The sequence below is a fragment of the Suricata suricatta genome, chromosome X, assembly GCF_006229205.1.
Source record: "Suricata suricatta isolate VVHF042 chromosome X, meerkat_22Aug2017_6uvM2_HiC, whole genome shotgun sequence".
Classification (NCBI taxonomy): Eukaryota; Metazoa; Chordata; class Mammalia; order Carnivora; family Herpestidae; genus Suricata; species Suricata suricatta.
Window position 1 is genome coordinate 33,274,392 of NC_043717.1, and position 26,154 is coordinate 33,300,545.

General features: G+C 47.8%; 2 long non-coding RNA genes across 2 annotated transcripts; one reads left to right on the forward strand and one right to left on the reverse strand.

Moving 5' to 3' along the window:
- Window positions 1-366: 366 nt before the first annotated feature.
- Window positions 367-23,728, reverse strand: LOC115284128. Its single transcript, XR_003905117.1, has 3 exons — window positions 23,606-23,728; window positions 14,804-14,953; window positions 367-597 (listed from the first exon to the last, which is right to left on the reverse strand). It is a non-coding gene; the product is annotated as an uncharacterized LOC115284128 (long non-coding RNA).
- LOC115284129 lies at window positions 9,899-22,445 on the forward strand. Its single transcript, XR_003905118.1, has 3 exons — window positions 9,899-10,151; window positions 18,754-18,944; window positions 21,772-22,445. It is a non-coding gene; the product is annotated as an uncharacterized LOC115284129 (long non-coding RNA).
- Window positions 23,729-26,154: the final 2,426 nt, after the last annotated feature.

Consider the following 26,154-nt stretch of genomic DNA (forward strand, 5'->3'; position numbering starts at 1 on the left):
CTGGCTCCAATGCTAGGAAAGATGTAGTATTGTCCCCACTGAGAGGACTAAGGTCCAGAGAGATTGATCGGCTTGGCCTGGGTCACACCAACTAGCAAGGGGCAGAGCAAGGGTTTACAAACACAGGTCTGTGTAGGTGCGAGTGCCCGGCGCCTGGCTGGGAGGGGCTGGGAAGGTCCTAGAAAGAAAATCTTGGGGGCTTTGCATGAAGTTGGCCTGTGGCCTCTGTTAGGCTGAGGCCCGCTCAGTGAGTGTCTGCCATCATCACAGGCCACTGAATGTGTAATACTGTTCAGGACATTACTGTTACATTAGCCACCCCCACACTTTGTAGCATGAAATAATACACATTTTATTATGCTCACAGATCTGTGGGCCAAGAATTGGGGCAGGGCTCAGCTAGGCGATCCTCTCGCTCCTCGTGGTGTGTAGTGAGACCATCTTGAGGCAGGTAGGCTGGGTTTGGAGGGTCCTACATGCCTTCACGCACATGTCGGGAGCTGAGGCAGGGAGGGGGTGTCATCTGGAGTATCACCCAGCATGGCAGTCTTGGGGTGGCTGGACATCTTATGTGGCAACTGGTTTTCCCCATCGCAACTGTAGGGGGGGGACGAAGAGATCCAGGTATAAGCTGCATGGACCTTTGTGACCTAGCACAGAAGTCACACACTGTGACATGTGCCATACCCTATTGGTTGAAGGAGTCACAAGCCCACTCAGACCCCAGATCTTGATGGGAAGGGTATCAAAGAATTTGGGGACTCTTTTTTTAAAATTTTTCTTAATGTGTATTTATTTTTGAGAGAGAGACAGAGCGTGAGTAAGGGAGGGATGGGAAGAGAGAGAGACAGAGAATCTGAAGCAGGCTCCAGGCTCTGACCTGTCAGTACAGAGCCTGACACGGAGCTCGAACCCTGAACCATGAGATCATGACCTGAGCCAATGCTCAACTGAGTGAGCCACGCAGGCACCCCTAGGCGATTCTTTTTTTTTTTTTTATTTTTTTTATGTCTTTAATTTGAGAGACAGAGACAGAGAGTGAGTGGGGGAGGGGCAGAGAGAGAGGGAGACACAGAACAGGAAGCAGGCTCCAGGCTCTGAGCTGTCAGCACAGAGCCTGACGCGGGGCTCGAACTCACGAACCATGAGATCATGACCTGAGCTGAAGTCGGACGCTTAACCGACTGAGCCACCCAGGCGCCCCTAGGTGATTCTTTAAAACAGCTTTAGATACCAAATTTTTCATTCCAGTGAGAACTCAATAGTCAAGAAACTGGATGCTCTGAAAATTGTGCAAATGTATAAACGATAGAAAGTTTGATATTCACTGAGCACCTGGGTGGCTCAATCTGTTAAGCCACTGACTCCTTGATCTGGCCTCAGGTCACTATCTCACCGTTTGTGAGATGGAGCCCCGCATTGGGCTTTGTGCTAACACTGACGGCAAGAAGCCTGCCTGGGATTCTTTCTGTCCCTCTCTCTCCGCCCCTCCTCTGCTCGTGCACTCTCTCTAAATAAATAAATGAACAAAAAATAAGTTGGATATTCAGTACTGCAAACTGTACTTATTTCAGTGGACTTAGGACGTGGCCGGTTGAATCAGAGTTAAGCTTAATAAGCACTTTTGTTTGTTTGTTTTGAATTTCATGTTCAGGTGTAATTGCCAACTGAAGAGCCTATCTTGCTGACCAGCGAAGTCTCATTTATAATTAATAGTGATTCCGTTTGCATACAGTGTGCTTATGACTTTTAAAAGCCTTCATTCCACTATGATCATATTTACAATATTAGTTTGGTTAGGGGAGCCTTTTCTCCTTGTAGAAATCAAGTGAGCTAATGATGGTGTTGAAAGACACTTTGGATATTTTAATGAACTCTGCAATCCTGTGCTAGCCTTTCTCTCAGTTCTTCATGCTCCACGTCAGGCATTGCTGGAGTCATTTAGGATATTGAGATGCACAAGACCGTCTCTGGTACAGATTGTTTCCCAATGTACTGCCTCTTCTTCTAACATAGTAATCAAACTCTGATTTCAAGCTAGGCACTACATTTTCCAGTCTCCTTTGCAGGTAGGTATGACCACGTGATTAAAATCAGGCTATTGGGAAATAATTGGAGGTATCACATGGCTGCTTCCAGGAACCTTTTTATTTTATTTTATTTTGCTTTATTTTAAAGTGTTTGTTTAGAGAGAGAGAGAGAGAGAGAGAGAAAGAGAGAGAGAAAGTGGGGAAGGGATGGAGAGAGAGGGAGACACAGAATCTGAAGCAGGCTCCAGGCTCTGAACTGTCAGCACAGAGCCCGACATGGGGCTTGAACTCATGAACCATGATATCATGACCTGAACCAAAGTTGGATGCTTAACTGACTGAGCCACCCAGGTGCCCCTCCAGGAGTCTTTTCAAACAGATAGTTGGTATTTGACCATTTCTGTTTTTATCCTTTATCTCTTGCTGCCTGGAATGGAGATGTGATGACTGGAGCTCTAGCCACCATTATGGACCAGGAGTACAGGGCTTCACCTTAGGAATGGTGAAATGGTAAACCAGAAGGAGCCTGGGCCCCTGAAGTCTTCTTAAGATGGCAGCCATTTCCATGATGAACTGCCAGCCTGAGAACTTTTACAAATGAGAAAGAAACCTCTATCACATTTAAGCTACTGCAATTCAGAGTCACTGTTGCTTTGAGCCAAATTTAATCCTAATCGATATAGTATGTCTCTAAGGAGGTCACAATCTAGCAAGGAGACATAGAAGTGCATAATTTTAATCAAAGCAGAATGAAAGACGTGGCCTAACCACAGTGATCATACTTTATAAGCCAAAAATAGGGATTGGGGCCCAAATGGAAGATTATGGGGTCCCTTCCAATTATGAGAAACAGTCTGGGAGATGCAGTTTTGATGCTGAAAGACTGGACTTTCTAAAACATTTACATGGCCTATGGACACAATGCGACAATATTTTGGAATTTAAGACCAGCCCAGAAAACAGAGGGTAGCTCCAGAGCTAAAAGGAAAATGTCATGTGGGCCCTGAGAGAGGAGCAAGGATTTCTTTTTTGTTTTTTAATCTTTATTCATATTTGAGAGACAGAGAGACACAGAGCATGAGCAGCGGAAAGGCAGAGAGAGAAGGAGACACAGAATCCGAAGCAGGTTCTGGGCTCTGAGCTGTCAGCACAGAGCCCGATGCAGGGCTCCAACCCACGAACCGTGAGGTCATGACCTGAGCCAAAGTCAGACGCTTAACTGACTGAGCCACCCAGGCGCCCCCTCAAGTTGGTCTTGAATTTGGGCCTGGCATTTTAAACAGAGAGACAAGCAAGAACAAAGTCCAGGTGGTGTGGAAATGTATGGAATGTTTGTAGAAGGGTCTGCGCGGCGGGATGGGAGACCACGCTGGAAAGTTCTGTTCGGTGGGGAGGACCACAGGTTTTGCCCAGTTCCCTCTGCCAGGCCTCGGGCAGCTGGGTGAACCCGCAACTTTTGGCACTTGGTGCCTGTTGAGGGTCTTGACTCTCCTACCGAAGGTTTCTTTGGCCTCATGGAGCTTTCATCAGTTCGGGTTAATTTTTGTACCTAATGGGAGGTAGGGGTCCAGCTTCATTCCTTTGTATATGTGTATCTGATCGTCTTTGCCTACTTTCTGCCGGCTGCCTGGATCAGACATGGAAGCCCCTGATTCACGGGCCGAGCAAACGCCCACCTATTTCAAGCAAACAAAATGAGGAGCACGAGCCGAAGCGTTTTAAACAGTGACGATCTCACCCAGCACATTCTGATAAAGGCCCCGCTGAGAACTGAGCCATGGGAAGGAGTTTCTGGAAGCCCAAACCTCTCCTTAAGTGCCTCTTTGCAAAAATCTTTTCTTTGGGCTTGGTGAGGTTTAGCAGGTATGTGGATTAGTGGGGAAGATTAGCACAGCCCTGCTGAGAAGATGGCCCATTGCCCAGAGCCTCAGTCCACAAAGGCTGTGTTAATAATCTGATGCAGGATGAGGGCAAGGGACATCATAATGAGATTCTTAATCAAATCCCTTTTCAAAGACTGTGTTTTAAAAAAAAATTTTTTTAAAGAATGACATACATACTATTGCAGTGCTTTGAGAGGAGTTGGTGTGCCAGCCCCACGGAGCATTGACTTTTCAAACCCCCTCTTTTCAGGGAAATCTAAAGGGCAAATGGTCAGGATAAGGAGCCAGGGAAGGCAAGCAAACTGTGCCTTGAAATGTTGGCGCAGATGACTCAGGATCTCTGTCGTTGATCCGTTTTTAATTAATTTTTGTGTATGGTCTGAAGTAGGAATTCAACTTCATTTTTAAAGAAAAGTTTATTTATTTATTTTGAGAGAGAGAGAGTGGGGCAGGGGCAGAGAGATGGAGAGAGAGAGAGAGAGAGAGAGAGAGAGAGAGAGAGAGAGAGAGAGAGAGAGAGATACAGAGAACCCCAAGCAAGCTCCACGATCAGCACAGAGCCCGATGGATGCGTGGCTCCGTGAGATCGTGACCTGAGCCAAAGTCAGGAGTCAGACACTTGACTGAGCCACCCAGGTGCCCCCTCAACTTCATTTTGCATATGTGTGTGTGTGACTATCCAGCTGTCCCAACACCATTTGTTGAAGAGACTACTCATTTCCTACCAAGTGGCCTTGGCACCTTTGTCAAAAATCATTTGGCCATAGATGTATGGGTTTATTTCTGGACTCACCATTCTATTCTATTGGTTCATATGTCTATCCTTATGCCTGTATTATACTGTTTTGATTACTATAGCTTTATAGTAAGTTTTGAAATTGCAAAGTGTGAGTCCTCCAACTTTGTTCTCTTTATTCTTTCTTCCTTCCTTCCTTCCTTCCTTCTTTCTTTCTTTCTTTCAGTTTCATTTATTTTTGAAAGAGAGAGAAAGAGAATGAGAGAATGAGGGGAAGGGGCAGAGAGAGAAAGAGAGAGAAAGAATCCCAAGCAGGCTCTGCACTGTCACCACGGAGACTGATGCAGGGCTCAGACTCACAAACCATGAGATCATGACCTGAGCTGAAACTAAGAGCCAGATGCTTAACCGACTGAGCTACCCAGGCATCCCTGTTCTTTTTTTTTTTTCCAAGATCATTTGGGCTATTTGAGGTCCCTTGCAATTCCACACAAATTTCGGGGTCTGCTTTTTCAGTTTTGAAAAAAAAGGACATTGGGATGTTGATAAAGATTATACTGAGTCTATAGACTGCTTTGGAAAGCATTGCCATTTTAACTATACAAATATATATTTATTTATTTATTTATTTTGAGAGAGTGGAGGGTGGGGAGAGGAGCAGAAAGAGAGGGAGAGAGGATCCAAACAGCTGACAGTGCAGAGCCTGATGCAGGGCTTGATCTCGCAAACTGTGAGATCATGACTTGAGTCGAAATCAAGAGTCGGATGCTTAACTAATTGAGCCACCCAGGCAGCCCATGTAATATGTTAAAAAATATGTTTAGGTCTTCTTTCATTTCTTTCAGCAATGTTTTGTAGTTACCAGTATACTAGTCTTGCACCTCTTTAGTTAAATCTATTGTATAATGTTTATTTATTTTTGAGAGAGAAACACAGAGTGTGAGTGGAGAGGGGCAGAGAGAGAAAGAGAGAGAGGGAGACACAGAATCTGAAGCAGGCTTCAGGCCCCGAGCTGTCAGCACAGAGCCCGATATGAGGCTCGAACTCATAAACCACAACATCATAACCTGAGCCGATGTCAGATGCTTGACCGACTGGGCCACCCAGGCGCCCTGGTTAAACCTATTTTTAAGTACTTTATTCTTTTTGATACCATCATGAATGTGATTGTTTTCTTAATTTCATTTTTGGATTGTTCATTACTTGTATACAGAAATACAACTGATTTTTGTGTGCATCCTGCAGCTTTCCTGAATTTGCATCAGTTAAAGGACTTGGAAGTTATATAAAAACTCACTCAAACTGGCTTGAACTATAAGAGAGACTGATTGGTTCACATAATTTAAAAGTCTACTGGGTTTCAGGCACGATTCTATCGAGGTTCTAGCTCCATTTCTCTGTACCTCTCTGTTTTGCCCTTCTCTCGGAATTGGTTCTGTGCTCAGGTTGACCTCTCTTACATGGTTGCTGACAGGAAGTCGGGCTGCCTGCTTCCTCAGTCACATCCAGGGCAAGACAAAACAGCATTTCCTTCCTCAAAAGTCTTGAGTGTCTATTATCATCACTGTCTATGACAAGAGAGATGGAATTTCTGTGATTGGCTTAAACCACTGAGGTAGGGATGGGCTCAAACCCGCCCAAACTGCATGGTTGCTACACAATGGAGTGTGTGCAGGGACATTGTTATTACTGAGAAATGGTTCTTGGAGGAAGATCTCAGGGCTGGTAGGAAGGGAAAAGACAGTATCCACCAAACCTATGAAATCTGCACTGTACCAGGCAGCATTTGATGACTATTCGCTGAATGAATGACTGAATGAATGAGAAGCCCCATTAGGCCTTTCACAGGTACCCAGTCCCCCAAGGCTGCTGCAGCCTCCATTCTGGTGATGGCTACCTCCTCAGTCCCTGGAAATCCCCTACTGAGATCCCAGACTCTTCTATGGGGAAGAGAAACTTCTTTCTACAGGCTCCATAACGTCTCTGGTTTCTCAGCAGCAAGATCCTAATAGAATAGACCTGAAGAACTGAGAACACTGGGGAATCCACATATTCAGAATAAGCACGGTGGGCCTTGTGAGTTCATGGTGTGGCTCTGACGTTCTCATATACTCTTATGCTCCCCAGGCCTGATGCCTGACATTCTACCATTAGGAATTCGCTCCTCCAGTTAGTTTTAAAGGCTTTTACACCTTTGAGACCAACACGCCCCCTCCCCTTGCCATCAACTGGGGCTTTTGTTTGCAATCAGACATCCTACTTGATGGAATGAGGAGCTCATCTTTTGTATGATCAAACTATAGCAATACTGACGTATTTGGAGGAGTATTCAGTGATAAAGAATCACCTACACCAGAAAAACGGAGTCAAGGATAAGGGTCCTGGGAGCATCAGGGATTATGAGAACTTACTTCTCTTCATAGATGTACAGTTTGAGCTTAGTTTCATCAATTCTAGACTCAGCCCTTCCCTGACTAATACCAACCTCCATTGTAGCAGGAGGTATTTTCCAGAGATAGCCACAACAATAGCTCCCGTCCTACATGCTTTTCTAGATCCTTGCCACTCCTGCGTCAATAGGTGAAATCTCTGACCCTTACCATTGAACTGGGTGGGCCTTTGTGACTGCCTTGACCAACAGAGTGTGGCAGAGGTGATGCTCCAGGACTTCTGAATCTACGTCATAAAAATGTAAGGTACTCTTGGCTTCTCTGTTGGGACATTTGCTCTAAGAACCCAACTACCGTGCCGTGAGGAAATGCAAGCAACTTATGGAGAGGAACCAAGACTCCCAGACCACAGCCCCGGCTGAGCTGCTAGCCAACACCCAGTGCCAACTGGCCAGTCATGTGACAGAGCCATCTTGAAAGTCAAGGTAGGCAACACAGAAGATGGCACCCAAGGATGCCTTGTGTAATATCTTCCCCCTTAGTGTAGACTAGACGGAGTTCCTACCTCGCTTCTAACAAATGGAGCATAGCAGAAATGATAGGATGACTCCTCCAAGGTTATATTATCAAAAGACAGTGGCTTCTGTCTTGGACACTCTCTCTCGCACACACTCTCTTGTATTTCTGGCCTTGGGAGAAGCTAGCTGCCATGTTGTGAGGCAGCCCTGTAGAGAGGCCCATGTGGTGGAAGACTGAGACCTGTCATCAACCACGTGAGGTTGGAAACAGACTCTGTCACCAGCCAGGCCTTCCGAAGAGAACCCAACTGTAGCCAAGAGCTTGACTGGGATCTCATGAGGCACCCGGAGCCAGAGGCGCCCAGCTAAAGGAGGCACCCAACTAAACAGCGTCCGGATTTCTGATTCACAGAAACTATGGGACGTTATAGAAGTGTGTTATTTTAAGCCACGGAATGTTGGGGTAGTTTGTCAGGCAGCAAGAGATAACTAATACAGTCTTCTTTTCTCCAGTGAAGTAGGCCCAGCTGATGCCGCATGGAAGAGAGACAAGTTGTCCCCACAGAGCCTGGCCCGAATTACCAAACCGTGAGGAAAATCAATGATGGCTGGTTGTTTAGCGCACTAGGTTTCAGAGTATTGGCTATGCAACTAGGGTCAGCCTTTCCTCATTGAGCACTGTATGCCAGGCGCTGGGGAGACACAGACTGGGGGGCTTCAAGACCAGAAATGTACCCTCTCATAGTTCTAGAAGACAGAAGTGCAAAAGCAAGGTGTTGGCAGGGGTGATTTCTTCCAAAGCCTTTCTCCTTGGCTTGCAGATGGTCGCCCTCCCACTGTGTCCTCATGGGGTCTTCCCTTTGTACCTGTCTGTGTCCAAATTTCCTCCTCTTAAAAGGACACCAGTCATATCGGATTGGGGCCAATGCTAAGGGCCTCATTTGAACTTCACCAGCCCTCTAAAGGCGCCTAGCTCCACACGGAGGTCCTCAAAGAAGTGATTTTTCAAGAGACAAAATGTGTCCTTCTCTCTTCTTCTTTTTTAAAAAATATTTATTTATTTTGGGGACAGCGCCAGAGGGGGAGGGCAGAGAGATGGGGACAAAGGATCTGAAGCTGGCCCTGCGCTGACAGGCTGACAGCAGCGAGTCCGATGCGGGGCTCGAACTCATGAACAGCGAGATCATGACCTGAGCCCAAGTGGGAGGCCCAACCTATCATGCCACCCAGGCACCCCTGTCCTTCTCTCTTCTTGCCAAAGCCATTTTATTCTAGGACAATTTTTCCTGGTCTTCCCAAAGCTTTTAAAAATCCCTTTTAAAGTCACTTCTGCCTTTAAAAAAAGTGATACCCGCCTCCTAGTAATTCCTCCCACCTCCCTCCCTATAGGTTTCTGGGCTTCACCACAGTAGATCCAGAAGCTCTCGGGTCATTGCAGGGCCTACGACAAAGGCTCAACAAGACCCAGGGCCCTGGTGGACGCAGGCAGGTGGCAGACCCAGGCCCACAGGGGTCACAGAACTTAAAGCAGACACAGGCCTTGGGCAGTCACTGGGCCCAGGGTCCAGACAACTCCAGGGGCAAGATACAGGGCCACCGTCCTGGTTGTGTGGTGGCTTCCGTGGGGCCAGAGAGCTAATTCAGGGCCTCCACTTAAGCACTTCCCAAGGATTAATGACTACGGAAGAGCCGATGGCCTGAGGCAAAGCAGAAAGCAGGCCCCCTCCGCTCAGCATTAATTCCATCGTTATCATGATCAGGCCAGACGCTTCTGCCAGGTTGTTTTCTGTTTTTCTACCAAATGGAGGGTGGGAAAGAGGCAAGTTTTTCAGCTCTGGGGCTTTATTCTACCACAGCAGAGCTCTCCTGCTGGGGGCAGGGGCGGGGCGCTTAAAATCACCAGGGTGCCCGTCAACAAAGACTTTTCTTCAGCAGAAGCCTTCTCCAGAAACCCTGGGAAGGCCTTCCCTTGTCCCCACAAACCCCAGGCTTGTCCCCGGATGACTCGAAGTCTCCTCCAGGTAAACAGGCTTTGCTGGAGGTTATAGCAGTTTTTTGTGGTTGTTGCAGCAGATGGGGCTAAAGAAAGGAGGGACTCCGGGTATGTTCTTCCCTTTCAAGCCGCCCATGTTAGGGCGTGAGGGGCAAGCGTTCGAGTAGGCAACCTTCCTCCTGGCTAGTTTTGCTAGCCTGCTCTGGCATCGTGCCAAGGAAAATAAAACCCAAGGGCCCAGGAGAAAAGCCACTGTGTACAGAGCACAAGTCTCTAAATAGCTCTTCGGCTCTGTCTAAACCTCAGAAATGTGACGTTGGGGTAGGACAAGGGCTGCCGTGGAACAGAATTGGGACAAATCTCCAAGCTCCGTGTGGCGGCAAGACTTCCTTTTACAGAGGGGTCCCCTGAGTCCCCCGCCTCACCGGGTGCAGGGCCCAAGCAGCGAGAAGGCCCCGTGCTGAGGAGGGCTGGAGGGCTGGGTTGCAGACAGGCCTGAGCCGCTCAGGCGTCCTTGGCCAAGGCCGGAAGATCCTGATTAACATGAAAACGGAAGACAATTGGGCGTCCTCGCAGGCGGCCGGCGGCCCAGGGGGGGAAGGTAATCATTCTATCACTGTCTTTCTGGCCAATTAGATGATTCAGCATATTCCCCCGGCCTCTCTCTCCGCGGAGGTGATTTATAGTGAGCTCTGCGGGCCTGCTGAGGGTGAGTGATGGGGACAGGGGCCCATCCTCCCGGTGCGCGCGCGCGTGTGTGCACACACTTCGCACATCACGTACACAGCGCCAGATGGGGTGGTGCGCCAGACATGAAAACATTGGCGGGGCCTCTCACAGCCACCCTGGCTGCTGACAGCTTCTACTGGAGACATTCCCCTCTCAGCGAAAATATTTACTGGCGGGGATCTCTTCACGGGTGGAATGAGAAAGGGGCAGGAGGGTACCGGTTAGCCCACTCGGCGGTTGTGGGTGAGGAGGTTAGCCCACTCCCACTGTCGTGGGAGACGAGCGACGGGAAAACCACCGGAAGGTGGTGGCTCTGAGGGAGGCTTGAGGGGCAGGGCTGCTTTGCCTCTGATGTCTGAGCTCCAGTCTGGGCGCCTGCGGTAGCAAGTGGGCCTGAGGCCTGGGGTGGAGGGGTCAGCGGCCATCATGGGACTGTGTGCATGCACTTGGGATGTGCTCAAGATGGGCCTCGCCGTCCGCTTTCTCGTTGGTGTTTTGGGGGACTGCTCTGGGTAATTGCTTTAACGTGCGGCTCTGTCCACCCTGAGGAGTGGGTAGATCTCATAACTACTGAGCAGGGAGGGTGAAGGAAGCCATGCTGTGTCCTCAGGGGTAAGGAAACTCCAACTTGACCTTCTTGACATCAAAGGTGGACGGACCCTGACGGTTCTGGGGCCTCTATGAGTTGGTCCCACCCATCTGTCTTTCCCAGAAAGAGAGCCTCCAGCTTCTGTAATGAACTCTTGATGTCACCCATAGAACACTCACGATTCTGGGCCACTCCCTAAGTTGCTTATTGTAGTCTGAGAGTCCTGGCCTGACATCGCCTACCACCCTCACACCGCCGTCATCAGGGCTTATCAACATCATTTTGCCTCACGCTTGTGAAATACATATCATATGCCAGCAATTATTCCAGATGCCTTACATGTCTCATTGATTTCCCAAGACAATACTTTGGCAAAGCTATGAACATCCTGTGACGGTTAATTGAATGTGGCAACTTCACTGGGCGATGGGGTGCCCAGACATTTGGTCAGACATTATTCTGTGCGTGTCTGGGAGAATGTTACTGGATGAGGCTAACAATCGAATTAGTAGACTGAGTAAGCAAATTGCCCTTCCTAGTGTGGGTGGGCCTCGTTCAATCAGTTGAAGACATGAATAGACCCGAAAGGCTGAGTTCGAGAAACTTGTGCCTGCTTGCTTGTTGAACTGGGACATTGGTATACTGGCCTCAGAGTGAAACCTACTGCATCGGCTCTCCTCGCTCTCCAGCCTTCAGACTTGGAATAGGATGACATCACTGGCTCTCCAGCCTTTCCAGCTAGCTAACTGCAGATCTTGGAGCTTCTCAGCCCATAATCATGTGAGCCAATTCCTTTTATTTTATTTTTTTAACATTTATTTATTTTGAGAGAGAGAGAGAAAACGAGTGGGGTAGGGTCAGAGAGAGAGGGAGAGAGAATTCCAAGCAGGCTCTGCACTGTGTCAGTGCAGAGCCTGACTTGGGGTTCTAACTCATGAATTATGAGATCATGACCTGAAAATCAAGAGTATGATGCTTAACTGACAGAGCCACCCAGGTGCCCCCCTAATTTCCTTATAATAATATTTCTCTCTCTCTCTACATATATATATATAATATGCACTTTAAAAAAAATTTTTTTAATATTTATTTATTTTTGAAAAAGAAAGGGGAAGGAGGGGCAGAGAGAGAGGGAGCCACAGAATCCGAAGCAGGCCCCAGGCTCCAAGCTGTCAACACAGAGCCCAACGCAGGGCTCGAATCCATTAACCGTGAGATGATGACCTGAGCTAAAGTCCGGCACTTAACCGACTGAGCCACCCAGGCGACCCTATATATATATGCGTTTCTGCATCAGCATACTCGTAAATGTTTTGATGGGCTGCTGTAGGTAACTGCTCTAATGTGTGGCGATTATATATATGTGTGTATATATCCACATAAACATATATGTATGAATACATGTATTAATCGAATATCTATGTACTAATAGCAATATGCACTCACCAGTATGTATATATACACACACACCAATAGGATATCTGTATTGTATAAGATATGTTCTGTTTCTCTGGAGAGTTCTAATACATATCCCCATTTCACAGGTAAGAAAACTGAGGCACAGAGAAGCAAATTCATTGCACAAGGTCTTAATTAGGAGGTTTGGGTTTGTACCCAGGCAGTGTGACCCCAACGTCCTCCTGCCTCAACCACTAGTTCTCCTGTCCTCCGCCTGTTTATAGCTTCTGTACATTCAAATCTTTCCTCACCTGATTCAGTGTGGGAGAATGCGCCGAGAGGTGCGTGTCCTGGGTCATGCCACTCACTCATGCTTCCCACCCAAGCCACCCAGCCTCTTGGCCATTCCTCTGCACTTCGGTTTTGTCAGCTGTGGAGAGGGAAGTAAAGGCCCACAGATGTTTGTTGCCTGGGAGTCCCGATATTCTGCAGGGCTTTCTGGATGACTCACAAAACGGCCCAAAAGTAACCACGTCGGGCATTTCACAGCCTGAGTGCTCCACGGTATACCCAGCCACAGAGGAAGGAACTTGGAGGGTGACAGTTCAAGTTTGTAGCCAAACTCTGCCCTTTCCCGAGACTTTGGGCAAGTTCCTTAACCTCTCCCGGCCTCTTTCTGTAAAATGGGGCTAATGACACCAGCTCCCAGGATTGCCGAGATCGTTAGAGGTAATGCCGGCACTGTGCTAATATAAGTGGTCACAAGGTCTGTGGTGTTTCCTTCCCTTCCTGACACAGTTTATGTCACCATGGCTCACTGTCCCAGCCCGAGGACTCAAAGTGTCACCCATTTCTCTCTCCTTCCCTTTCAGGAGTCCAAGAAAGCCTCAAGAACACTAGGGGACCCAGCTTCCTCTCTTACAGGGTCAAGTTTGCTTTCTCTCACCATTTTTTCCCCTTCTTTCTTGTTTCCTGGCTCTTTTCCCTGATTTCTTTCTTTTTTCCAATAAGCAGTTGCTAAGGAGCTCTCTATAGGTGCATTTGTACCGTTTCTTTCAAGGTCACGTTTACACCAGCTTTCCAAATGTGAGGCAAGCAGCCTTCCTTCTTCTCAGCCTGGTATCACGTGACCGCTTAAAGCAGGGGGGAGGGCGGAGGCTGCCTGTTCTGCACCGTGTGTGCATGTAGACAAAGACACCTATGTATGCATATGTGTGTGCCACAGAAACCCATGTGTGTGTATATATACACGTGGAGGTCCACCTGTGTGTACATGCACATGCCCACATGTGTACATGTGTGCAGTCCTGGACACCCCACATATGTGCACATGTATGTACATGAGGATACTCATGTATACACCAAAACATGATTCTCTAAGAGATTCACAAATGGGTCTCATAAGGCTCTCTTCTTATCCTGCCCTCAAAGTGAAAAATTGCCAGAGAAAATCAAGCCATGTCTACTGAGTTTGAAGGAAGTAAGATGTGTCTGGATAAAAGGAAAGAATCCATGTGAGATGGTGCTCTTTTCATCTTGAAGGCCAACGTTTTGAGATGTGCCTTCAACCCAGAAGGGAGAGAAAGTTCTTAAATCAATCAATCAAACTAAGCAAGGGGGGAGGCATACCAGGTTCATGGATTGGAAGACTCCACATAGCGAGGATGCCAGTTTCCTCCCAAATCAGTCTATACGTTTAACACATTCCAATTAACACCCCGGCAGGATTTCTTGTAGGTACAGACAAGCTGATTCTAAACTGTATGTGAAAAAGCAAAGGAGCTAGAATAGCCAGAACAATTTTGAAAAAGAAGAAAATTGGAAGAATTACACTACTGATTTTAAGACTTACTACAGTATGACAGTGTGATACTGGTGTAGGGATAAGACCTATAAATTAATGGAATAGAATAGAAAGTCCACACATAGACCCATCAAAATATGGTCAATCGTTTTTTTGACAAAGGTACAGGGCAATTCAATGGAGAAAGGATAGTCTTTTTTACAAATGGTGTTGGAGTAACTGGACACCTGTAGCAAAAAAAACCACCATAAATCTCAACCTAAACCTCACACCTTATACAAAGATTAATTCAAAATGGATCACAGGTCTAAGTGTACAGTGTAAAACATAGAATTTTTTATGACCTAGGTTTAGGCAGAGTTCTTAGACATTAGACCAAAGGTGTAATCTATGAAAGAAAAATCATTGAGTTGAACTTGACCCAAATTGAAAATTTTGTTCTGTGAAAAACACACTTATGGGGATGAAGAAGCAACCTACAGACGGGAGAAAATATTTGCAAATCGTGTATCCAACCAAAGACTTCTCTACAAAATGTGTAAAGAGTTCTCAAAACTCAACAGTAAGAAAACTAACAGCTCAATAAAAGATGGTCAGAAGACTTGGACCTCCACCAGAGGGGACAATAGATGACACATAAACAGAAAGTGATGTTCAACATCATTAGCTATGAGGGAAATGAGGAAACACACACTACACATCTATCAGGATGACTAAAATAAAAAACACTCACCATATTGAATGCTGGCAAGGACACGGAGCAACTGGAACCCTTACATGTCGCTAGCAGGAATGTTAAATACTGCAGCTCCTCTGAGAAAAGGTTGGGCAGTTTCTTATAAAGATAAATGTATGATTTCCATGTGACCCGGCAATCCCATACCTGTTATTAAATGAAAATATAGGTTCATGCAAAAATCTGTCCAAAAAGTTTATAACAGTTTTATTTACAGTTACGTTGAACTGGGTGCCTGGGTGGCTCAGTCAGTTAAGCATCTGACTTCGGCTCAGGTCATGATCTCATGGTTCATGGATTTGAGCTCCATATTGGGTTCTGTGCTGACAGCTCAGAGCCTGGAGCCTGCTTTGGATTCTGTGTCTCCTTCTCTCTCTGACCCTCCCCCTCTCATGCTCGGTCTCTGTCTGTATCAAAAATAAATAAAACACTAAAATTTTTTTATTTTTAATTTATTTTTGATACAGAGAGAGACCGAGCATGAGAGAGGAAGGGCAGAGAGAGAGGGACACAGAAGCCAAAGCAGCCTCCAGGCTCTGAGCTGTCAGCACAGAGCCTGATGCAGGGCTCAGACCCATGAACATGAGATCATGACCTGAGCCGAAGCCGGACGCTTAACCGATTGAGCCACCCAGGCGTCCCAAAAAATAAAACATTAAAAAAAATTACAGTAACCCCACACTTGAAGTAACTCAAACATCCTTCACTGAGTGAATGACGTTGGACAAACCATGGATATACTCAATTTGGATGACTCTCGAAAGCATTATGTCGAGTGAAAGGAGCCAGTCTTGAACAACTCACATGCTGCATGATTCCATTTATAGGAGGTTCTAGAAAAGATATGACACTACAGTGATGGGGAATGGAGCAGTGGTTTGCCAGACATTGGTGGTGGGTGGGGGAGAGCCTGTCTACCAATGATGAACTCAAAGCAGGTGTTTAGGGTGATGGAAACATTCTGTGTCCTGACTGTGGAAGTGGTTACAAGAATCTGTGCATGTGTTAAAATTCATAGAACTGTATGAGGCGCCTTGGTGGCTCAGTCCATTAAGCGTCCAACTTCACTTCAGCTCAGGTCATGATCTCACAGTTTATGGGTTTGAGTCTCGCGTCGGGCTCTCTGCTGTCAGTGCAGAACCTGCTTCAGATCCTCTGTCTCCCTCTTTTTCTCTGTCCCTTCCTTCCCCCACTCTCTCTTTCTCAAAAATAAATAAACATTGAAAAACAAGAACCGTACACTCACACACACATACACTGGGGGGGAGGTGTGTCCCTTAATGAATTAAACACCCAGTACCATTTATCTGTTTGAAGGAGTTGTGATTTCTTCCCTCTTTTTAGGAGGGAGATTGAATATATTCACTGGTGTTGGACAGACATATTCATCGTCTATAGAAGTTGGAGGTTAAATACTTTGTATGGAACCTCCCTACCACCCCCACCCCCACCCCACACCTGGATGCCACAATTCCTTTCTGCCACACTTTACCCAACCTTTACTTTACTATCACAGTGTGCCCATACCTGTGGGGACCATATTTTTTCATCCAATGTACACCACGTGATCTCCGTTGGAACCATGTTCTTATGGACACAAGACAGAATGTTTGACATTGAGACTGACCACAGGACACTCAGGGCCCATGGTGGCCCTGCCCTGACAGTGTCTCTGGCTTGCCAGTGACCTCCTGTAAATGCCATATTTGTCCCATTTGGAACCCTCTTTGTCGTACCCTGCCTCCATCTCAGGAAAGGGAATAGCCTTAGTGGAAACATGACTCCTGATAAACAGATAAGCAGATTAGGACTGGCAGAAATTAGGCCCCTTGAAGCAATCAGACTGAAGATAAAACAGAAATTTAATGAAAATTGAAAATACAATCCATATTACGTAGCCATTAAAAATGATGTTTACCAGGAGTTTGCAATAACATGAAAAATGCTTGTATCACTACGTTGAGCAAGAAAAGAGCAAATTACCAAATTGTGTGTACAGTTGATCACAATTATATTTTAAAAGATGTAGAGTAAAAACACTAAAGCTAAATATACCGTAGGGCTGGTAATGACCGACTTTCAGTGGTGAGAGGCGTCTCTGCCACCATTCTGTACTTTAATCTATATATTCCAAATATTTTCTAGATTGACTGCGTTCAAGTAATTTAAATTAATCTTCAGACTTAGGAAATAGAGTGTTGAGATTTTATTTTAAAAATACAATTTGGAGCACAGGCGCCATATGTGTAAGTGATCAAATATTTATTCAGCACCTAGCCTGTCCTGAATCTTTTGCACAATAAAACCATCACTGCCAACCACCCCCCCGCCTTCCCCTCCCATAAGAAAGTCTCTCCAGCACACACAATGTCATCATCTGAGCACTGCATTTGTGACTCAGTGCCTCATCGAATAACTAAGGCAGGCTCAAGGATCTGGCATCGACATCACTGACAAGTCAGCTTCCTTTTGACAATTTCACCAAGACAGACACCCTACAATAAACCTATGCCTCGATCTAAAAAAAAAAAAAAAAAAAAAAAAATCCTCAGTTAAAACCCTGGTGCCTCCTGTGAATCGCAGATTCCCAGCGACTCTGGCTCAGCCTCCCTCTCGTCCAGCCCAGCCCCCAGAGCTCATCAAACATGTCCCCTTTTGTATCTGGTGGCCTGCTCTTTCACTGCCAGCTTCTCCTGATTGACAGCACCCACCTGTCAATCACAGGCCCTGCTTGGAGGCCTTTGCAGAGTTACTGCAGGGCCCCTTGGCCTGCCTTCCCCTATGTGGGCATTCTTCCCCTCAGGCTAAGACCTCTCCCAGCCCCCCCCCCCCCCCCCCCCCCCCCCCCCCCCCCCCCCCCCCCCCCCCCCGCCATGCCCCCCAGTGATCTTCAGGCCACTCACAATGCCTTGCCGCCCTCATTAGCCCGGGGGCCTTCTGGGCCCCTCCTCAGTGCAAGGCACCATTCACACTGATACCCGCCCTCCAAATTCAGTGTTAGGCCACCTGACCCCTGTCGGCAACAATTTCTGTGACACCACTCAGTGTGGGAAAGGCCAGTGACACTTTCTAGACAGATCAGGCCCCACACGGCCTTCTTTTACCCTGCCCAACTCGCGCTGCTGCGCCCTCCTGCGGTGGCCAGGATGGGAGGTGGGGATAGCCTCTTGGACTGGAGTGCACACCCTCCTGAGGTCTGGTCTTCACTTTGAGATGACTGGAGAAGATTCCAGAAAGGACTCTACCCTCCCTTGTTAACCACAAAAGCGGTGCAAGCCAAAGCAGGAGAAGCAGACATGGGGTTCAATCTGCCCTAGCAGAGGGAGATTAAGCTGAGCCCCAAAAGAGAGGGAATGGGGATCAGAGCCCCTGCTAGGCCACAGGAGAGGTGGGTAGAGCAGAGCCCAGAGAATTATATAGAGAGAAAGAGAGGAGAGGGAGAAGAAGGTGGGGAGAAGGAGGAGGGAGAGGAAGAAGACCGGCACTGAGTGTCCACCATATTTGGAGCCCCGTGCCAGAACTGGAAGAGGTAATCCCAACCTCCAGAAAACCCAGTCTAATTGGGCAGACAGTTGCAATGCGTTGTGGTGAGTGCTGTAATAGGGGCAGGCATAGCACAGTATGGAGTCCACAAGAAGGACTTATCTCCCCCCAGCCTCTGGGTGTGTAAGTGTGAGCACACACGAGTGTGTGCAGTACGAAGAGGTCAGGAAAGCACCCCTCCACCCTACCCCCCAAGAGAACTCGGTAACTGAATCAAATCTTGGGCAATGGGTAGCAAGCCGTTGGCCAGGCAAAGGAATAGGGAAGGCCATTCCAGGTGGAGGGAACAGAAGGTGCGAAGCCACAGCCCAGCTCCCCAGTGTTCTTCCGTTTTCTCACAGGAGGACCTCAGGGGACTTCACTTGGGGACTTGGTGTAAACTCCACTTTTGTTTTCTACTTAAGGTCATCAGCGCTGGGCATGCTATGAAGGGGATGCCTCCGAAGTGGCATGGGTTCTGAGAGCAAAGTGTCCCTGGAGGTGACATCCAGAGAGCAAGGGTCTCAAGAGGGAGACTTAGGTGGAAGCTTCGTGACCTTGGCTGGCCTTGCCTGGAAGTCGTTCACTGTCACTTCCACTGTTCTATTGGTTACAAGTAAGTTAGAAGGCCATCTCAGATTCAAGGGACAAAGACATAGATGCCACCTCTCCATGGGAGACATGTCCAAAAACTTGCAGGCTTGGTTAAAACTGGTCTGGATATTGTCAATGAGCTAGTCCTGTCCTCTGTGATACACTGGAGACTTTTTGATGGCACCATTAAAAAAGATACCCAAAGGGTTCCGAATAGCACCATTGATGAGTTTATTAGGGGAAAAGCCCAGATCTAAGAGTCACACATTATTTGAATGACAGCTTCAACCAGGACAGCCCCCAGCAGCAAGTTCATTCCAGAGGAAGCTTCATGCATACATCAGCTCGAATAAACATCTGTTCCATCTGTTGATGGGAACAGCAAATGCAGAGGGTGGTGCTCACTGCAAAGGAAGGAATGGTTTAGAAGGAGGGGAGGGTGAGAGAGGCATTTCACTCATTAGTAAGATGGGAGAAGTGCCCCCCCTTTCAAGGTCCCCCCCCTCATAAAAGAGCCCTAAGAGGAGTCAGAAATTGTTTGGGGGCGGGTGCCTGGCTGGCTCAGTCAGGAGAGTGTGTGACTCTTGATCTCGGGGTTGGGAGTTTGAGCCCCATGTTGGATGTAGAGATGAAAGAAAGAAAGAAAGAGAGAAAGAAACAAAGACAAAGAAAAGGAGAGAAGGAAGGAAGGAAGGGAGGGAGGGAAGGAGGGAGGAAGGAAGGAAGGAAGGAAGGAAGGGAAATACTGTTTGGGATTCAAGGTTTGGCTAGCTACATAGCTTTGGGTGGCTCACTTTGGCTCTCTGTCCTCTGCTCCCTCATCTGGAAGATGAGAGAATCAGATGAAGGTCTCTGAGGTTAGTCTGACATAACTCCTTGATTTTAACCAAAGGAATGGCATCAGTGGGTCAGAGGAATTTGGCTAGTACATAGGGACCATCCTTGAGGTCGGCAGGGCTTTGCCAAGCCTCCTAGCATGGGCCTGGGTAGGAAACCAGCCAAGCGAGGTTTGCTGTCAAAATGCCGCACGTCCGAGGACATTCTCAGCCGGAGCGCACAGAGTCCCCAGGAATAGGCACTATCGTTTCAATGGGAGTCTTCCCCTCGTGCAGAATCATATCCCAGGACACTGTTCAAGTTAATATTAAAATGAAAAAAAAAAAGAATTCTTCACCTTCTGTGCAATTTAGGGGGAGAAATCTTGGCAATTATCCTAAGCTGGCCAAAGAGAGCCACTCGACAGCTGACCTTTTTACATCCTGAGTGGAGTTCCTTGAAACACCCCATATGGAATCCCGGTTAGAGGCTTTTTCCATGCCTGGATCAGCTCACTTCTGACACTCCCACACAGGATTCTGCAAGGCCAAGGGGACCGTGGGACCAGAACACCGCAGGTGCTTCTTGGAGGCCTGAGTGCCAGCTGGAGCCTTATATGAAAGCATTGGCTCATTCCCCTAGCCTCGGGCTTCTTCCAGGTCAGGATGTGGGGGAAAGGCAGAATCTTGGCTGATGAAAAAGGCCCTCACATAAAACAGTTAGGAGGAGGGGAAGATCTGGTTCTGGCCGAGTGGGGACCAGAAGCCTGCCTGCCTGCTGTTTCTGAAGGTCCCTCTGCAGATGCACAGGTTTCCATCATGTGGAAGATGATATTTTCCCAAGATGGCTACCATAAGAGTGCCCGTGCATCCCAGATGCCCTTGTACAGTGTAAGGTGAACTGGGATGTATGGCCTCCCCCCAGCTTGAATCTGTTGACCTCTGACTACGGCAGAAGTAACACGGTCTGACTTCTGAGGCTTGGTCATTAAAGGCCGATGAATGCCCTCAGGGTTCTCTCTTGGGTCTCTCCCTCTTGGAACCCAGTAATCACGCCGTGAGCAAGCCCGCAAGCCCAAGACATATGGGCAGGCCCACGTGGTCGTGTTCCATTCAGAGGACCCTGCTGAGGTCCCAGCCAACAGCCAACGTCAACCCCTAAACATGTGACTGAAGGAGCTTCGAGATGGTTCCAGCCCCCAGCCTTCGAGTCTTCCCAGTTGAGGGCCCAGACATTATGGAGCAGAGATAAGCCGTCCTTGTTATAACATTTCAAATTCCTGACCCACAAAATCCGTGAGCAACATAAAATGGTTGTTGTATGAAGCCAGCATTGGGGGCTGTTTGTTTTATGACAATAGTAACCCATACCCCTCTGAATTGGTTGTAAACCAGTATTTTCTCACACTGTAGTCCTTGGACTTCCCACAACAGGCTGGGTGAGGGTGGGAGAAAGGTTTGCGAAAAGCACAACATAGACCCTCCGTCAGATTCAAGGAATCGGGATTTCTGGGGGATATGATCAGAAAAAATCAATATTTTATTTTATTTTTTAAAAATTTAATGTTTGTTTATCTTTGAGAGGGAGAGAAAGACAGAGCTTGAGTGAGGGGAGGGGCAGAGAGAGAGGGAGACACAGAATCTGAAGCAGGCTCCAGGCTCTGAGCTAGCTGTCAGCACAGGACCCGATGCAGGGCTCGAACCCACAAACCGAGATATCATGACCTGAGCCGAAGTCAGACGCTTAACCGACTGAGCTACCCAGGTGCCCAAGGAAAAAAAAAATCAATGTTCTAAACAACTGTCTCCACCTGATTCTTAGGCATTGTTGTGGGCATCTCATTAGTACAGGGTGAGGGAAACGAACTTGACAATGATCGTATCCATTGTTCTTTGGTTGCAAGTTACAACCAAGTCTAGAGAACTGAAACCCCAATGAAGTCTAGAGAACTGAAACCCCAATGAGACTTTCCAAACAGAGGCACACACCTCTCACTTCTACTCTGTGTATCTCCTTTGATTTTCCTTCTCTAGCTACCTCTCCTCCATGCCTCCTGGAAGCCAGGTGTGGCCTCATGAACTCTACGGAGATGTCATGGGAAAAGCAATGTGATGAATTTCTAGGAGCCTTCCTTCAAACACAGCCGACGTGGGTCCTTTGCCCCATTTTCTACATTCTGCTGGCCGGAATGTGGACATGAAAACTGGCGCTGCTGGAGCAGCCATCTTGGACCGAGAAGTGACCTTGGAAATGGAGACTACGCACAGCTAAGTGACAAGATAAGAGGAACCTGGAGAGCTGAAGACAAAGTGGAACAGGGCCACCACACCAGCCCTGACTTCCTTCTTCTAGACCTCTGTGTATGAAACAGATAAACTATTTTGTTCAGGCCACTGTGACTTTGGGTTATTGTTACTTGCAACTGAATGTCACCTTAATCAGCACGAAGAGCAGACACCACGAGAGAAAATCTCCGGATGATTGGGTCGCTAGGGACAAGGGCTGACTGGGGACTGCCAGGATCCCCTTAAGACACGGGTCTTGAAGAAACTAAGGTCAGAAAACCTTCCTGGGTCTAGAAACACACCAGGAGATGCCCACTGGCTGTTTTGAAGTTCCTTCCACAATCCACAGGGTTGTTTAAGATGTGGCAGACTGGGGCGCCTGGGTGGCTCAGTCAGTTAAGTGTCTGACCTCGGCTCAGGTCATGATCTCACGGTTCATGAGATGGAGCCCTGTGTCAGGCTCTGGGCTGACAGCTCAGAGCCTGGAGCCTGCTTCAGATTCTGTGTCTCCTTCTCTCTCCCCCTCCTCTGCTTGCACTCTATTTCAAAAATAATAAATAAAAACATTAAAAAGATGTTGTGATAGCCTACCTCCTGTGAGGAGCTAGATAATGTCTATCAAAGCCGGCTATGTTGAGGTGCCCAGGGGAATCAGTTCTCCTGGTGACAGGTGCTGAGGGGGCTAGCTTCAGATTTTGGCTTGTGCTGAAGCCCTCATTAGGGTTTAACTTTCGTCTAATTACTCCAATATTTATAATCATGCCATTTAATGAGCACTTCCTATGTGCTGGGCAAAGTGCTAAGCACTTAGCATACCTGATTCATTTATTCCTGAAAGAACTCTATATGGAAAAGTTTCTCTTGCTAACCGTTTGAGAAAACAGGCTGAGGGGGGGGGGCGGCATATAATGAGCCCAAGGTCACCCAGAGACCAGCAGAGGAGCTAGAACTCAGACCCAAGTCTCAGTGATTCCAAAGTTCGGGGGCTAACATTTTGGTGACCTGCTAGAAATCAACCGTCTCCCCTGCCATCTGCCTGGAGCCGGCTCCCTCCAAGCTGGCACTGTTCCTCTCCCCAGGGGGCAGAAACCCGGGACACTCCCAAAGATCTGGGAACTTCTGCCTTCACAGTGTTCTCTAGCAAGGCTGTAGATGAAAGAGAACATGCAGGGGCAAGCTTGGGCAAGCGGGCAATGCCTCTGAAGGGGGTTTGTAAGGTATCATTGGTCCAGGACTCAGCGAGGGTTGGAGAGAAAGGGCTGCTGGCCTGAAGCCATAGGAAAGCTGGGTGTGTGTTTGTGTCAAGCATAATAGGGAGTGGACTGAGCCATGGATGACTGCTCAGGGGAATTTTTCCACCTTGAAAGCACCCCTACCTTCCAGTGAATGATTACTAATTGCTCATTCTAGAAAACGAGAAGCCCCTCTCTCCTCTCACCTTTACCTGTACCTCTCTTTCCACCGTAACTTCTTGACTTGCAAACCACCAATTAGGAAGCAACAGAAACTACTAGCTGCTAATTAATACTAATTAACAGGGCTACTTAGAGTAAATGCTCTTTAAAAAGCCCAAAGTGCTTACCTGTTACTGAGTTGAATTGGAAAGGTCGTGCCAAGTTGACAGGGCTGCCTGGATGTCCTCCCATTCATCACCTTTCTTCCCCTCTGGCCACTTCCCATGTCACTCCAGAAGACAGAGACTGTCTTTTTTGATAAGCATCATCCAGCCGCCTTCTCCACTGTGCTTGGGATAAATGCTTGGGTGGAGGTGAATGTCACAGAAGGAAGTCTGTAGGGACGTTTGTGGTGTCTGAGAACCTCAGAGGGTCTTTTGAAGGTGGTCTCAGGGGCCCGGGTCTTACAGCCCAGTGTGGACACCCTCATCCCCAAACCCTTCCATGCCCCTGAGTTTTTGCACGTTCGCGTGAAGGCGCTCTGGGAGTCAAATCAGAGATGTCAGCTAGATGTTTCCAGCACATGGAGGAACTGCAGTTCCAGTCCCACTGGGGCTGACTGGGGCCATGTGACTGATCAGTTGTAACCAATGAGTTATGAGCAGGAGGTGAACTTGTTTTCCCTCTGTCACAATAGATGGGAATGTTCTAAATAGCACCCGTCAGGGCGCCTGGGTGGCTCAGTCGGTTAAGTGTCAGATTCTTTTATTTTTTTAATGTTTATTTATTTTTGAGAGAGAGACCAAGTGAACAGAGGAGGGCAGAGAGAGAAGGAGACACAAAATCTGAAGCAGGCTCCAGGCTCTGAGCTGTCAGGATAGAGCCTGATGTGGAGCTCAAACTTATGAACTGTGAGATCATCACCTGAGCTGAAGGCGGACGCTCAACCAACTGAGCCACCTGGCACCCCAATTGTCTTGATTTCAGCTCAGGTCATGATCTCACAGTTCTTGCGATGGAGCACCACATTGGGCTCTGTGCTGATAACACAGAGCCTGCTTGGGAATGTCTCTCTTCTTTTTTCCGTGCCTCTCCCCCCTCTCAAAACAAATAAATAAGCTTAAAAAACTTTTTTTAAAAATCTTAAAAATAAATAAGCAATAATAAATAGAGGTAAATAATAAATAGAAACAAACAAATAAAGGCCCAACAACCTATGTCCTGGAGTGAGGGCCAGGCAAAGCACGACCCTGGGCCAACCCCAAATGGGCACATTGCGTGCCTGTGAGAGATCCATCTTTATTGTATTAAATCACTGAGAATTTAGGGGACCATTTATTGCCAGCACCCGCCACAGTGAGTCTTAAACTATTGGTGTTTTGGGTCCGTCTTCCAATTTGGGAATTCTTGTTCACCTACTTGAAGGGATTAGAAATCTCCTACGACAGGAAACCACGCACAGTGGGGACTTCCCTATGCCAGTCGTTGGGGGTCTTTAGGGGCCCCTCCGGCGATCACTCTTGAACCCTCGGCACGTCGTGCATGGGTAAGCGCTCGCCCACTGCAGAGAACCAGGATTTCCGTGGGGCAGGCCTGATGCAAGCCACGCCACCCTCCCATGCCTCCAGCCTCCATGCCTGACCTGCTCCGAACAATGTTCCATCTGACAAGGAGCCAGGACAGTTCCATTCTCCAGCGTCACTCACTCGGAGGCCAGGTGGCAACTCACCTCCCTGCAGCCGTGGACTCCGAGGACACCTCCAGGCAAGCTATCCCAGAGATCACAGGAAAAAAAGGCTCACAAACCGAGATAAAAAGCTTGAATCACGCAGTGCAGCAAAGCAACTGGAAACACATGGTGAGAAGCAAACAGAGAGAGAGAGAGAGAGAGAGAGGGAGGGAGGGAGGGAGGGAGGGAGAGATGGGGGAGATTTCCCATACCTAGGACAGGGTACAAGCGGACAGAAGGACCACACTGCTTGAATCCACTGAGTGCGTGGGTGCGAGACCAGAGTTGAGGTTTGAGGTGCACAGAAGTCTGGAAGGTGCCTGGGGCCGACGGCGCACGCATGCTCTATCAGAGAGATGCAGAAACAGCAGGTCTGGCCACGGCTGCGCTTCTCCAATTAGCCAGAGGAGCAGCCAGCGAGGCTATTTGCATTTCTCGGGCACGGGACACATGGGGCCGGAATGAGTGTTACCAATGGGTGGCTGAATATTGAGTGCCTCATATGCCTCATGTATATTTAGTTTATTATGAATATTTAGTGCCTCAGGTGCCTTCCATATATTTAGTGCCTCATGAATATTCCATGCCTCTTGTATATTTAGTACCTCATGAATATTAGGAATCTCTTGTTCCTTCCACCTCTTTCTCTCTATGTTCACCCATATGTTCTACCTTATCTGCCTGACATGTTCCCCAGCTTACGTACTTCCTTATCAATGACAAATTTCATCCGTCCCACTGCTTTCTTGTCTTCAGTGGCAGAACTGAATATCCTGAACCAGCATAGCAAGTACACGCTGTGTCGGTGTAGCAAAAAGTAAATCATCATGGTCAGAATTTTGTCACACGTCTGTGAGGGCGCACAGGACACGGGGGTGGGGGGAGGCAGCGCACTGCACTGCTCTATGCCAGGCACTGGCCAGGCCTATCTCACGTGATCTGCACCAGAGCCCCGAAAGGTAGGCCTTTACATATGAGGTTGTTGAAACACAGAGAGGTTTAGAAACT